Source organism: Cyanistes caeruleus, chromosome 7 (assembly GCF_971803275.1).
Source record: "Cyanistes caeruleus chromosome 7, bCyaCae1.hap1.1, whole genome shotgun sequence".
Lineage (NCBI taxonomy): Eukaryota > Metazoa > Chordata > Aves > Passeriformes > Paridae > Cyanistes > Cyanistes caeruleus.
The window spans coordinates 8,920,085-8,934,206 of record NC_141707.1 but is presented as its reverse complement, the minus strand read 5'-3'; the positions used below and the strand labels follow the sequence as shown (position 1 = coordinate 8,934,206).

Sequence of the window (14,122 nt, the reverse complement as noted above, 5' to 3'; positions counted from 1 at the left end):
AAAAACACCTTATGCAGCCCAGACAACAAATTTCTTCAATTTTGTTGATGAGAGGCAACTTGACTGCAGTACTGTCTGGAGAAGATAAAACAGTAGAAGAGGGTGCTGCAACTTCAGTAAAAGGAGTTTATTGTACAAGCTAGAAACAAGGCTTAACACAGTCACTGCTTGTGCACATTTCATACAGTCTCAGAACGGTTTGGGTTGGAAGAGACCTTAAAGATCCATCTTGTTCCAAAACCCCTGCCACCAGTATGGAACATCTTCCAGGGAAGGGACACTTCCCACTATCCCAGGTTGCTCCAAGCTCCACCCAACGTGTCCTTGGTCGCTTCCAGGGATGGAGCAGCCACAGCTTCTCTACAGAACCTGTGTCAGAGCCTCTCCACCCTCAGAGCCAAGAATTTCTTCCCAATATCCCATCTAATGCTGCCCTTTGTCAATGGGAAGCCATTCCCCCTTCTCCTTCACTCCACATCCTTGCCTGAAGTCCCTCTCCAGCTTTCTTGGAGCCCATTCAAGCACTGGAAGGTCCTACAAGATCTCCCCAGAGTCTTCTCTTCTCCAGGCTGAACACCCCAAGCTCTCCCAGCCTGTCTCCAGAGCAGAGGGGCTTCAGCCCTTGAAGCATCTTCAAGGCCTCCTCTGGACCCACTCTAACAGGCCCATGTCTTTCTTGTGCTGAGGATCCCAAATCTGGACACAATAAGGCAGGTGGAGTCCCATGATGGTAAAGGGGGAATTTTGGCCTTATCCTTTGATTCCCAATGCCAGCCATTCTCCATTAGCCTACAGCTCACCAATAGTTTCCCCCATGGGAGACACAGAACAAACTGCATCTGTTGTGCACAAAATGCCAGAAAGTACAAACAACACCAGGGGGAAAAGAAAAATCATAGATTGCACGAGTGCATCCAAAGCCAGGGCACCCACCAACAACCTTTTTACCAGGCTCAACATTATTTTTGAAATATATGTTATGCATGTAAAATGGAAGAGCTTTAGAGGTCTTTATTCCTTTAACTTGCACCTTATAGGAACTCCATACACAGACAAGTTAAAAGATTGTGAAAGACCTGACTCACACTATTTTCCCAACAAAGGACTGGGTTAGCTGCAAAACATGTTTCCAGGTCAGTTGTTTTCTTGCTGTTTCTCTATAGAGACTAATTTTGTGCTCTGGGCAGAGCTGGAGACCACAGAGGAGCAATGCAGGGATGGAACTAAACCACAGCAAGACTCTGGGCGGCTCTCACCCCACCACATCAGAGAAGGAAAAGACATCAAGCATCCCAGTGCAGCAGGGAGCAAAAAAAACAGTGGCTGCATCTTAAACTGAGTTTTCTTCTCCACAGAGGCCCACTCTGAGGCTGTCCCAGAGAGGGAGCATAGCAGCAGCAAGCTAAACTAGAAACACCCCATGTTTGTGACTCAAGTCTCACTGACAGTCTGCATTTTCAGACTGGTGACTCCTAGGATTTTGATATACCTCATCCCTGTTTTAGGAAGAACAAGCTACTGGACTTCTAAGAATATGGAAGTGTTCCATTTCATTTTTACAGTCACACTTCTGCTTTTCTCCTACTAAAATATGAGCAGATTTGAAGAACTTCAAGCTAACTTTTGATGCACCTTGACTTCCCACCAGTCTTCTGAGATCCTGGAAGCCTTCCTAGGATCTGGCATGCAACTGCCTGTCAGGGATCTCTCTAACAGAAGACTGACTCAAACTGCCTTCCAGAGCAGTTCCTTGAGTTATTCAATATCAAGTTACTGAATGTTAAAGAAACAAAACAAAACAAAAAACAACCCCAAAAACACCACACTTATGGTGTAAAATCTGAATGCCATCACCACTCAGGTGTGTGGGCAGAGTGTTTGCCATCACAGAATATTAGACATTTTTCTGCTACATAGTGCAGAATTGGGACTTACCACCTTCATATTCAAGAAAGTGTAATACATCCTGGAGTTTGACAAGGCAAGCAAGGAAAACACCCAGAAGATTTTGGATTAGGGCAGGAGGAAAGCAAGAGAGAGGGAAGATGCTGGCATGACCAGGCCAGGTCAGACCTGTGGTCTATGTTACTTACACATGGAATCATAGAACTAAAGCTGGAAAATACCTCTAAGATCATCAAGTGCAGCTCTTAGACAGGACCCTCCATGTTCACAACTGAATCATGTTCCATCCGTGTGCCACATCTACACACCTTTGGAACACATCCAGGGATGGTGACTCCACCACCACCCTGGGCAGCCTGTGCCACGGCCTGGCCACCCTTCCAGGGAAGAAATCTTCCCTACTAGTCAATCTAAATGTGCTCTGGCACAACTTGAGGCCATTTCCTCTGGTCCTGTCACCTGTTGTCTGAAAGAAGAGATCTATCCCTCCCTGGCTACAACCTACTGTGAGGGAGTTGTAGGGAGCAATAAGGTCTCCCTCGAACAAAAACCACATCAGAGGGCAACTGGACCAAAACCTGTTGAGTGTATCAAGACAGTGACTCAAGACTACATCAGACAGTTTTTGATGTATTCCCCCCCAAGGGCTGAGATGCTGGGAGGTAACTCATACATTAATTTTCATTAGCCTTTTTGAGTTCAGATAAAAACTGATAAATAACAAATGACGTTAGGTTATCTGAAAAGCTGATTATTAAAGTTGCTCATGATAGCCAAAGTAAACAAGACAAATGGGAGTTGAAATACTTACACCTATTTTATCTACTGAGTTATTTACACAAAGTAGCCCCAAAGAATCTCCCAGCAAGACATACCTGAAACTAATATTTAAAGGGAAAGAACTAATAAGTGATGAAAGTTCCAGATCACAGAATCCCAGACTGGAAGGGTTAGAAGGTACCTTAAAGCTCATCTCATTCCAAAACCTGCCATGGGCAGGGGCACCTTCAACTGTCCCAGGTTGCTCCAAGCTCTGTCCAACCTGGCCTTGAACACATCCAGAGATGGGGCAGCCACAGCTTCTCTGGGCAACCTGTGCATACGGGACCCTGCCCAACTTTGCTACCTCTTGTAAATCAGCATTACATCAAAGCAGAAGGCAAACAGAAGGACTACAGGGTGATACATAGCACAGGGAGCTTGAGAGACGTACCCTAAAGAGCTGCTCAGTCTACAAGAACAAATCAGAGTCTGACTGTACAAATAGAGGAGGAAAGGGAAAAAAGGAAACAATTATCAGTCCTGAAAGGGAGCACTATACAGAATCAAAGGCAAGAAATAGTCTATGCTTTTCAGGCAGAATTGATACATGCTGCAAATGTTGGCAGAGCAAGTACACTGGATTAGCCCCAAGCACATCTATTCTTCTCCAGTCTTACAGAAAGCATATCTGGGTGGCTCCAGGAGAAGGGCAGAGCTGCCAGCCTTCTATGTGTGCCACACGCAGGCAGCAGCCGCCACCGAGCAGCCACGAGCTGTGGAGGAAGGATGTAAAATCCAAGAGATGCCAGCCTTCACTAGGGACATGGGGCACTTGCCTGTGATTTTGCTGGAAACCAGAGTTGTGCCTTCCCTGCTCAGTTGTATTTCCACTCCAGGCAAAAGTGGAGCCACCCAAGAAGCCTGCTGCCATCCTCCCCATTTCACAGGGCACACACATACCTGGATCACCACCACATCCTTCCTCTGCCTCTGCTGCTCCCAACACCTACAGCAGCACAGGCATAAGGTCCAAGGATGACCCCACCAGAGGTCCCCAAGATTTTAAAACAGCAGCAGATCACCAAGGAGACCAGCACTGCTTCTGCACAGACTGTGGTGCACCTGCTCCAGGAAAGAGGATGGAAAATCCCCATTCCCCTGGCACACCAACCCAGGGGAGCAAATAACTCAAGATATAACATTTCCTTCAGGTTCAGGACAACAAAATCACATAGTAAGAGCCCTTTAAAGCCATCAAGAGTCCTTAAGAGATCTCAGCCACAGAAGTAGAGTCTATCAGTTCATATGCCAGAAAAACTCCATGCTGAGTGGCATATGAATTATGAACCTACTTTAGTGACCTTTTACTGTAGTTATTTTTAGACTGAAGTTTTTATTCTGGACAAAGTACTGGAGATAAAATATTATACATATGCATGTATTTTTAATATATGCACATACTGCATGCATTTTCTGTCAAGTAAAGAAGCAGCTGCTGATTCAGAAATACAGGGAGTTGGCTGTTCTCTCAAGAATAACCTATGCACTGTGAACATGCACTATACGAGAAACCAAGACTTAGTTCTGGGAGGTGAAATTCTCCAGTAAGAACATCAGCAGCCTCCTAATATAGATCCAAAAGTCATTTATTCAAAACTACCCCACTGCACACACATTAAAGTACTATTCACTAGCAGTGCTGCCAGGACAACTGCTGGAGCAAGAGGCATCTATGCATTTTAAGTACCACTGGATGTAAAAATACCCACTAATACAATTCTTGTATTATTTTGTATTTTTACAATTTATGTCTAATTTGGACTACAGCAACATACCAAACCTAGGCAAGAAAACACTAGAAGACAGCAAAGAAGGTCTGTGACCCAGGGAGATGCACAAATACCCAAGCTAAAGCCATAAATAATTCTGAGGAGCTCTGCTACACTGAAAGCTACCAGAAAAAAAAAATCCTTTCCTTTCTACCACAGCACTCTAATAAGTTATGACCTTCAAAATATTGGCTATTTTTCTTTAGCTTTAAAAGCAGCCTGCTTCAGCTAAGCTGTTCTACAGATCAGGTGATACTCTGGCAAGAGAGTAACTGTCAATAGCCATATTCCTCAACAGAGCTTTTATTACAAAAATCAAATGTACTTCCAGTTCCTTCCATATTCACTGAAAGCCTTCAAGAGCAGTTACTTAGAAAATATTCTCACAGCTATCAGGGAACCTCACTTAAGTCTGGAAAGCAAACTTTAAAAGAAAGCAAATCTATTGAACAAAGGACTGAAGGAAGAATATATTGAAAAGAAGAGCAAGCCACAGCTCTTCTTGGGGTTATCCTGTGCAGGGCCAGGAGTTGGACTCAATAATCCTTGTGGGTCCCTTCCAACACTGCCTATTGTATGAATCCTGAACTTGAAAAAGGCTTCTACTGAAAGCCAGCAAAGGCATCACAGATGCTGAGAGAAGCTGTGGGTGCTCATATGCAGGCTGGGCAAACTGGCCCCAAAAGTGTCACGGCCCATCTTCAGCTGAGCTCCTGACTGAAACCTGACTGAAGCCTGCATGAAGAGCTTCTCTCTGAGGAAAGGAGCACAAGGAGGCCAAAGGAGATGGAAAATAAGCAGTGGGGTTAGGAACACCATCCAGTAGGCCTGGGTATTACCTGAGCTGCAAAAAAAAAAAAAAAAGCCAGCTAGCCATTATGATCTGAAACACAGTGACGAGAGAAAAAAAAGTACAGAATTATAGGAATACTAGCTATATTTATTGAAGCCATATTTATTGAAGTTGTTGATCTATATCCATAATATATGCTAGTATTAAAAAAATCTATAAAATAAAATTTATATAGTATTTTATGTAACTGGGATGAGCCAGGACCAGGAGGGTAGGACGAGGCTCCCTCCCTGCCAGTGGCAGCAAGCACTCACAGCCCAGCAGCCCCGCTTGGTACCACGGAGAGCTCCCTCCTTCCTTTCCTCCTAAAATGGAAAACCAAAGGCTTGCCACCAAACAATCATTTTCCCTTCTAAGTAGGAAAAAAAAAGCAAACAAAACCATCTCTCAGACTGTATCTGAGGAATCTGTACGCAGGAAAAGTTCTCTTGACAGCATAGAACTTAGATGCATAAAGAATGATGCTGTCCAAAAATATGAATAAATTACCATCTTGGCAAAAAACACAAGCCAAAGCTCAAAAGAAGTATTTCAGTTCCAGGCAAGTTCACTCATAGATCTCACTAATAGTGAACCTGATTCCTTTAGGAACTCAGGAGCAGCAGAAGGAAAAGCATATAAGAAGATTAGGTTAATACTATATTTAAACATATGTAAGGACAGTGAATGAAATAGTGATTATTCACTCATTTAATTCAAGAAAAACAACCACTTACTAAGAATAGCTTTCAGAGGATAAAAGAAGATAAACTAGGCTGTACCAGGGGAAAAAAACCCGACAGAGCTACAGTAGTATTCACTATCCCTCGTTATCCATATTTGTCAGCACTGAGGTCTGGGGAAAACAATTTTGGTATAAAAGCCTCAAACAGGGACAAACTACCCCAACGTTTCCAGACTAATGCACCCTTTCCACTAGTTGGGAAGCTTTCCCAACTCATTATCATCCTCATGGAAAACAGTAGAGTTGTATTTAGCATAACAGATTTTTGCAAGAGTTTCAAAGACACGAGAGAAAACAGATTTTGCAGATTTGATGGAAGGACCTGACAGTTCTCATGAAATAGAGGGGGTGGAGGGTGCTACTGGACTTGAGCTCCCACCAATTCAAGCATGCATGGGTAGACTATGGAGTGAAGACAGGATTTTCTCTACTTTCACAAGCTTTTTCAGGGAGACTTCACCACTTTGGAGGTACTTTGCCAAAAGCACAGGCACACGCTCCCGACCAGACCTTGCTGCTTTTGCTTGCATCAGCTGTACTTTTCTGTCTCATGTTCTTGAGAGCTGCTAATTCAGTGAAAGGTCCCGATTTAGCTTCTTATTAATCAAACTCTGAGCACTCATTAGCCAAAGAAGTACAATCCAATCACAAACTTAGAGGCAGTGAACATGCCCCTAGAGCTCATCTCTGCACTCACCCTCCTCTGAAGGGAGCCTGTGCAAGCTCTCCCACCTCAGGCATAGAGGTGGAAACACACAGGATTGTCACAGAATCATGGAATCAGCAAGTCTGGAAAAGATCTCTAAGACCATTGAGTCTAAACAGGTCCACCACTAAGCTATGTCCCCATGTGCCACATCTACATATTTTTGTAGTCTCAGAAGCATGTTTCCAATTCCAATTAAAACACTGGCATACACACCCAACCCGCAACTGCCAGGATCACTGGTTTGAGTTAAACATTAATTTCCAGCTCCTCTTTGTTATCAAAACACAGTATCACATGACATCAAACTGCAGAACACCACTTGGCACTGGTGAGCGGCAGGAGACAAAAAGCATCTGTAAAAATATCACTACAAGAAGGTCTGTATAATACACATTAAATCCCAGGAAAGCCTATCTGCTGTCAGCACTGGAAGGATGGTTTTGCTGCCTGTAAAAGTGCTCCTCACCAAGAGAGGGGCTGCAGCCCCAAAGACATCAAAGCCACCACAGCTGAGAAAATACAAGTATGTGCCACAGAGCTGCTCTGAAAAGCTTACAGGTAAAAAAACAGGAACATGCTCTAGTCCAGCTGGAAAAGATGACTCTGGTTTAACAGAGAATAAAGTAATGACTGCAGTTACCTGTGGCTCCACACCTGTGAATGACACCCAGATTTTGTGCAGACTCCACAGGCAACAGGTCCAAAGGGCTGCAAACCTGCACAGTCAGCACCCAAAAAGTGCTGTTCAACCAGCTGACAACTTTTACCTACCAAAATTTAAGGGAGAAAACCGCTATTTGTCTTCCAAATAGTTCGGAAACTATCGCAAAGGAGATCTCTCCCTACTTTATGACACCTTGGTCATTTCCATGCTGTGGAAAACACTCGTATGGGTGTACATTTGACCAAAGGCTATCAGGGTTATAAAAGAGAGCAAGCATCCAACAAAAGAGAAGTTATCTCCTCTGCCTTTGATTTCCCACAGTGAGTACTTGCGCATGTCAAGAGCAAGCTTTAAAACCTGGGCAGTGGAGGAGGGATATAACCCTTGCTCCCTCTCAGAGCATATTACAAGTTTCTCCCAAACAAAGCACAGCTCAGGCATCAGCTTACATTAATTATTCTCATTTTTGAGCTATTTAAATATACCAAAACTGATCCTTTATCTTTAGCTGTGAAAAACATGGCAACTCTAAGGCCAAAAGCAGCACTAAAACATGTTATCTTAGTCCAGTTTTGACCAGAACATTTTAATTAAAGATCCTACTACTAGGACCCATCTGAAGAGTTTCAGAGTTGTTTTATTAAGAACTCAGCATCTGCGTTCGGTATTTGAAGAGAAAAATTAAAATGCATTTTGATACAGAATGGCCTCTGTAAACAAAGCTTTATAAAATCTGCATCTAAAGAAAGAAGTCAAAGGTACTTTTCCCCTTTAATAGTTTTCCAGCAGACAGTGCACAAATATTAGAGCATAACTAAGCAAGGAAAAAAAGACAGTGAGAGCTTAAACTTAAAGGTTCATTTGCTAATAAAGTTGAAGAGCTGAGTAAATCAACCTAAACCAAAATCAACCTAATTTTAGACACACTGAACACTTTCAGCAGAAGCCCTTCAGAATGGCAGAGGTAAGGATTAACTACCTCTGCAAATCTCAGAACTTACACAGACTAAATGGGGAAAATACTCCTAGTTGAGACTGCCTCACAATTCCTATGTAAAAACTTCATATTCACATTGCATGTGACAAATGAAAGAAACTAATGTCCAGCATACGTGCTTGTTCTCTTTTTGATCAAATTTTAAACAGTTCATCTCTTTTCAGAGCTGATATGACAAAATCAATAACAGAATGGAGAAGCCACTGATAAACTGAGTTTAGAACAAAGATAAATTGACATTGGTATAATACTCTCACGTAATTTTATCCAAGGCACATCATAAAACTTGTTTATACAACTTAAAAGTATCATAATAACAAAAGCACCAGGCAGCAAAGTATTCAGAAAGTACCTTCTGCCATGCAGCACCAAACTCATCCCCAACTGAGGAAGACTTCTACTATAAATTCAAAATATGGTATATTCCTCACATGTTTTCTCCTAATGAGGATATTCAGGTTACTCTTTATCCTACCTAGATACTCCATTCTGTTAAAATCTCTTTAAAATTAACTAAACCCAAAAATTCCTCTGAAATCTGATGAGGAGCCCTTCCTTTTGCAACTCTGCCAAAAGCACTCTGCATGGAAAAATCCTGACCCTGCTGCTTTCCTACACCTATAAAAGGACATTATTCCAAACAACTACACGAGCCTTTATAGGGAAATTTAAAATCTTTGCTAGTCTCCCTTGTGCTTCAGCCCCCAGGGGCAGGGTGAGGGACTGTACCCAAACATTTTGTTTTCTTCCATCACCTACTATGATGCAAGAGCGCCCCTCAGATCACTCCTCTCCACTTTCACAAAGGATACTTAGGAAAATAAGGACCTACCTTTTACTGGAACTACTTAGGAAACTTGATTTCCTGTTTGTCTCACTACCACAAAGCTCCTCTGATGTCCAGTAATATCTGCAATCCAGCAACAGCTTTTCTTTCAGCAGAGCACTCATCTGAGATTTCCTTTCTCACAGATTCTTGTGCTCACAGAAGTCAGGACCTCCCTGTGACATACCCACTCTCTTGCCAAATCTGACGGACTTTTCAAGGTGTTGACCAATTTCATTCAAGGGCACTGATGGTGTGACACCAGGCAATGGGAAATCAAGCTTAGAAGCACAGGAAGATGGCCAGAGTTTCCAATAAAGACATTTTTTATGAAGCAACCCTGAGTTAGAAGTACAGACAGCTCTCCTCTCTTCAGGAGACAGAACCACAGAGAGACCTAACCCTGGAGCATCAGGGAAGACATTTCTCCAAAAGAAAACAAAGCACTCTTCGTCTTCAAGCACAAAAATCTTAAAATAAAATGTAAACAAAGAACACAACCCACAGAGACAATACATAATACTGTACACAGGAGAAGCTTCTTGCCTCAGAGATCCCTGGCACTTCCACAGGTGCTCAGTAACAACCAACTTCCACCAACACACACAATAGGAAAGAAGTCCGACATTCCCAAACCCCTCTAAGCAGGTGATACTCTCAGAGGACAGCTCTGGAATGAGGTTACAGGCACACACCCTGGCTGTGCTGGCAGCAGGCTGGCTGTGCATTCGAGGGGACAGCACTGAGTCACAGCCCTGGGCAGCCAGCACTGACTCAGCCCTGCTCTCCTGCCGGGAACAGAAGCTCAAGGTAACCCCAGCAGCTTTTGGGGAGGTGATGGATTCCCTTGGCTTGGGAACACACACCACAGCTGACCCAGAGGCAGAGAACAGAAAAAGAGCCTAAATCCTTTTGCAACAAGACATTCTTAAGATGACGACTGTACTGAGCATCCTCTGAGCTCCCACAGTAATAGCAGTTAGATGGTTTCATTGGGGATGTTTTACCTTAATTATTACTTAAATGCACACACGTGCTGCCGATTTGATCAGCTACAGCCCCAAATATTCAGATCTGGCTCCTCCTAGGTCCCAGAGCCTGCTGATGACCTCTTTCAAAACAACTATTTCTCATACCTACCATACAAAAAATATTCACTGAAAGCATTTTTAGAATGCTAAACAGCAGGAAAGAGAAAAAAAAAACCAAAAAAACAGCCACACCATCCCCAAACAGGAAAGAAACTTTTGCTTTAAAACGTCATTTCACTTGCTTACATAATCATTTCACAAAGGGGGTTTTTTGTGGATGTTTTGGGTTTTTTTTTTTTGGTCAGGCAGCATTTCTACTATAAAGGTATTTCCTTTAAAACCAAGATACATAAATAACAGCGTCCACTCATAAATACAGCCCAAAACCACAGCTTTAATCTTCAGTACTTAAATGTAAGCTGAAATCCACACTGCAGCAGCTGGATGGCCTGAGTTTCAAACGTGCCAAGCACCTACTAGTTTCAGAAGTTGCAGAAATAGCAAGAGCTCTGGTCTCCCTTCATCAGACCAGATATTCTCAGGCATTCTAGCAAAGACCCTCAGGGTCCTGCACTGCCATGATTTCAAACACAAAGCATCAGCCTAACAGGGCACTCACTGCAAGCACTGGGAGACAACCCGTTTCAGCTCCACCTGAAACCAGCCCCATATCAACACACAGCCCAGCCCTTGCAGAGAGAGAAACATTTCCCACTTGAACCACCACTGCCATCCCTTAAACCTCCTCGAGTCACAGGTGACACATCAACAACACTGACTGCTGAGAGGGCACGTTACACCCATGGTGTGTCCCACGGCTCTCTTACAGCAGTGTTTGCAGGAACACTGTTCCTGTTTGGCAGGAACCCCTTGTTCCCATGCAGAATCTCTGACCAGGTGATGGGAACAGCTACAGGCAGCAGTCTGGGGTTTGTCAAGTGTAGGCAGGAGTTTGCTCAGGGTAGCAGAGCCCCACCTGGTCCCAGTCCCAAACTGTCTGAGCTAGTAAGCCTGGCCATTTAGGTTTTACTCACTTAAACCTAAGCATGGGTGCCTTTCAAAAGAGAAAAAAGTCCCATTTAGTTATAATAAAGGTTCTCCAGAAGACCTTTGCACTCAAAGCAAGCCAGAGGCCTGCCACCGAGGACTTACAGAACTGCATTTCCACATACAGCCCACAAAAGGGCACTAAACTTCCAACTGAGCAGATAAACCTGGATAACTGGGGGTGATATCAAAGTGGGCTGGGGTCTGTGAGCACAGTGTGACCGAAGCTATGAGACACTCCTGTTTCAAACACTGAGCACAATGACCTCTCTGGTACCTTCTCAGAAAAAGAAGTGCTCATAGAGCAAACACTCCTCCTGCTGAAAAAGTTAGCTATTTTTTCTCTCTCAAGCTGAGAAGACAGTGCTCTTGAACATCATCAGCAGAGAAGCCTCGGCCAGCACGCTGGCTGCTGAAAACAAACTCCAGAAAGCATGTGCACATGAGAGGTTGGGCCAGTGCTCAACCATCGTGGTCTGATAAACCACACAGCAAAATGTGAGAAAATTCCTCGTGCCAGCCTCACTCCTAACTCCTGACAGCAAGAATGGTGTGCTCACACAGCTGCACCCTGGGACACTAGGGGAAAGCAGCCCAGGAAGGACCAGCACAAGCAGCATCACACCCAGCTGCTCTGTGTCCCTGTCTCATGGAAAACTGGGCTCAGAGCACAGATAAACAGGGCTCTGAGCTGAATTCACGGAGGGCAGGGCCTCAGAGCAGGAGTGATGCAGTCACCCAGCAGAGCCTGCTGCTAGCCATCTCCATAGGAGCATGGATTTCATGGAAAAACCAGGACTGCTTAACCTTGGGCTGTCATAGGAGCAGTGGGAAGCTTTTCTCTGCAGCTGTGCCAGCTCTGAACAGTGAGGGTTACCGAGCCTTGCCTCTGGTCAGTGCATACAACTACACAGCGTAAGGGCCAAGAAACATAGCTCACTGCAGAGGAAAAAAAAAAAAATTAGACAGAAGATTTGGCAAAACCCCCAAAGGCATCTATCTCGGACACCCCAAAAGTAACAACAGTCATTCAAGATATGACTTGTTTATACTATAAGGCTCATTACACAGAGGCCTGCCTATTTTTAGAGGTAGATATCGCTACAGCTGAGTGCTAGATAAACCCAAATAATTATTTTAAAAGGGTATTCCATCACTAATTATTCTAAACATCTTGTGTGTCCAGAAAGGCTGGCCTGATGCCACTCTCCAGCATAAAACAGCTCAGAGAACAATGCTACGACTTTACTCTCAGGAGTGACAGAGCAACTGACAGAGCAAGCAGGGTGCTTGGGAGATCCAGACAGCTCCAGTAAGCTCACTACCATTTGGATAAAACAAAAAACAATAACAAATGGGGCCCTAATATTGTTTATGCTAAAAAAAAAATACCTGAAGTTGGTTTTTCCTTCATATACCACCAAATTTAGTAGGTAAAAATTTAAAAAGAGAAAAGGGAAAAAAAAAAAGCCCAAGCCAAGGACCTGCAGGGTTGATGGTGGCTCGTCCATCAATTCTGTGGTTTCACCAGCTCAAGTGCAGAGTTCTGAATGCTCTACAGACCCTCTCTGCCATGACCAGTGCTTTCCCCACTTGAGTGCTGAGAGGTACAAGGTGAAGATGGGCAGAGCAGGAGTGGCCCAGGCCAGCAGTGCCCCTCGGTCAGCAGACAGGCACCCTTCAGAAGCCTTTTATTTCTGTTATTCTAAGCAAACCAGACTTTTAAAAGCACAATCACAGATCTCACGACCGCAGTTTTGCTCCAGCGTAGCACAAACGCAACCAAATCCCAAAAGAACAGCGAAACCCACCGGGGGCCACGGCAACAGATGGAGAAGGGCTCCGGTGGGGTTGTGCAGCCGGGAAGGAAAGGCGCTGGGATGTGCAGCCGCGTTTCACGCCCGAGCTGCTCTCCAAGGACGCGCCGCCTCCCCACTGCAGAGGGCGTGCGGCGGTGCCGGGGCGGCCGGAGCCGGCGGCGCCGGAGGCAGCCAAGCCTCCCCGCGGCAGCGGGTGCCGGCCACAGCGCTTCTCCGCTCCCCGCGGCCCCGGGCGGCTGGGCCAGGCGCCGTGACGGGCGGCCGGTCCCGCTGAGGAGCTGCCCCCGGCTCGGGCTGCCAGGGCCAAACTTCCCGCGGTACGGCCACCCCCCCAAAAATGGCCTCGACGCCGCCGCCGCCGCCGCGGCCCCTGCCCGGGTGAGCGCTCCCGGGCGCCCGCTCCCGCCGGGAACGGCGGGGCCCCGCTCCCCGCTGCACCGCGCCCCCGCACCGGCACCTCCACCGCGGTCCGGCCCGCCCAGGCCCCGCCGCTCTCAACAGGTGCGGGGCGGCCGCGCGAGCCGCCACCGGCACCGGCACCTGCCACCGCGTCAGGACCTGGACAGGTCCCGCGAGGCGCTCCCGCCACCGCGGCCCGGGCTCACCTCTCGCCGTGCCGCTGCCCGGGCCCCGCCGCCGCCGCCGCCGCTCCGCCATGCGCGGTCCCGGCCGAGCCCCGCGGCGGCCCCGCCGCGGCTCCGTGCGCGCGCCGCCGCCGACGTGCAGGCCGCGCCGGGCCCGCCAGCGGCGCGAGCCCCGCGCGCGCGGGGGCGGGGCCGCGGGCGGCTCCGTTCTTCCCATTGGCGAGGCTGAGAGCAAGCGGGGGTGGGGCCGAGGGCGCTCGCGCGCTCGCGCGCGGCGGGGATGGCAACGGGAGCCGAGGGGCGGGGCCGGCCGCTCGGAAGAGCGGCGCTGATTGGGCGAGCGGGGGGCGGGGCCGACCCGGGGGCGGGGT

General features: G+C 46.5%; 1 protein-coding gene across 5 annotated transcripts in view; it reads right to left on the bottom strand.

The window, feature by feature from the left end:
* ADARB1 (adenosine deaminase RNA specific B1) overlaps nucleotides 1–13,884 on the bottom strand; it is a 60,054-nt gene extending 46,170 nt beyond the window's left edge. The window contains exons 1-2 of one of the 5 annotated variants that reach the window (XM_086896656.1): nucleotides 13,625–13,751; nucleotides 12,155–12,286 (exon numbers count right to left, since the gene is read on the bottom strand). The gene's annotated coding sequence lies outside the window, so the exon portion shown is untranslated. The other 4 variants (XM_086896658.1, XM_086896655.1, XM_086896657.1 and 1 more) reach the window with 4 other exon arrangements.
* Nucleotides 13,885–14,122: the final 238 nt, after the last annotated feature.